The sequence below is a fragment of the Saccoglossus kowalevskii genome, chromosome 7, assembly GCF_978046115.1.
Source record: "Saccoglossus kowalevskii chromosome 7, keSacKowa6.1, whole genome shotgun sequence".
Classification (NCBI taxonomy): Eukaryota; Metazoa; Hemichordata; class Enteropneusta; family Harrimaniidae; genus Saccoglossus; species Saccoglossus kowalevskii.
In genome coordinates this window covers 34,373,100-34,374,507 of record NC_140647.1, presented here as the reverse complement: position 1 = coordinate 34,374,507, position 1,408 = coordinate 34,373,100, and positions in this window count along the sequence as shown.

The window sequence follows — 1,408 nt, the reverse complement described above, 5'->3', positions numbered from 1 at the left end:
AGCAGTCTATAGATGTTGCAATGAGGTGAGGGCAAAATGTTTGAAAACACCGTGCAATGTTGGAAAAAACGAAGGAAATGTTTGCGGAGTTGCTTATATATTTAACCTAAGTAATTGTCATGACAACCCCGCAGTTAAATTTCGGAAACATTAAGTAAATGTTCCGAGAATGTCTCATAAATAAGCAGATTATCACAACAGCCAATGGAAAAATCGACAAGGAACTGCTTACAAAGTTGTAAAATGCGATTGCAATGTTGGTAGTTTCATTCGGGATTGTTACCTGTGATATCATATTAACAAGTCCAATAGTTAAAAGTTTGAAAATGTGAATGAATGTTTCGTTAATTGGTGTTAAATTATCGTAGTGTCCAAAGTATATAGAGGTCATAGGTCAATTATAGGAGGTACCTGTGAAAGCGATATCGTTATTGAAACATAAACAAATCTGAAATAGCCGGCAATTCGGCTGAATTTCCAATAATCGATGCAGCTGTGTGGTTAGGTGATCGAGAAACGTTTAAAGTAAAGTACAAATGGGCGTGGTTAGTTCTTGCATGGGAGACTGCCTGAGTAAATGAGCTGTTGAGTTTATTTTTTTAGTTCCATCACGCATATCGAAAATATATAAGGCAACGTTCGTACATTCTTTTTACTGTGATGTCGATCATTTATAGTGGAAAATCGTGGAATTTTTGTAACTGTTTTAATTATTACAAAGTTTTCAAATTCCTTCTAAATTTCAAGAACAAGTTGCTGAGCTGTCGGCACGTAGTGGGATTTACGCTGTTAACACTCCCGGCAAAGTTGTTCAAAGTGATTGCAAAATTTTGCAAAGGTATTGCAAAGTTGGTAGATGGATTTGTATGTATGACCTAAGTTGTTGGCATATAGAAACACGCAGTTGTAAAGTCGAGAAATTCAATAAAAGCCAATTGAAAGCAGTCTATAGATGTTCCCATGACCTGAAGGTAAAATGTTAGAAAACACCGTGCAATGTTAGAATAAGCGAAGGAAATGTTTGCGGAGTTGCCTATATATTTAACCTAAGTAATTGTCATGACAACCCCGCAGTTAAATTTCGGAAACATTAAGAAAATGTTCCGAGAATGTCTTATATATAAGCAGATTATCACAACAGCCAACGGAAAAATCGACAAGAAACTGCTTACAAAGTTGTAAAAAGCGAATGCAAAGTTGGTAGTTTCATTCGGGATTGTTACCTGTGATATCATATTAACAAGTCCAATAGTTAAAAGTTCGAAAATGTGAATAAATGTTTCGTTAATTGGTGTTAAATTATCGTAGTGTTACTCAAAGTATGTAGAGGTCATAGGTCAATTATAGGAGGTACCTGTGAAAGCAATATCGTTTTTGAAACATTAAACAATCTGAAATAGCCGGCAAT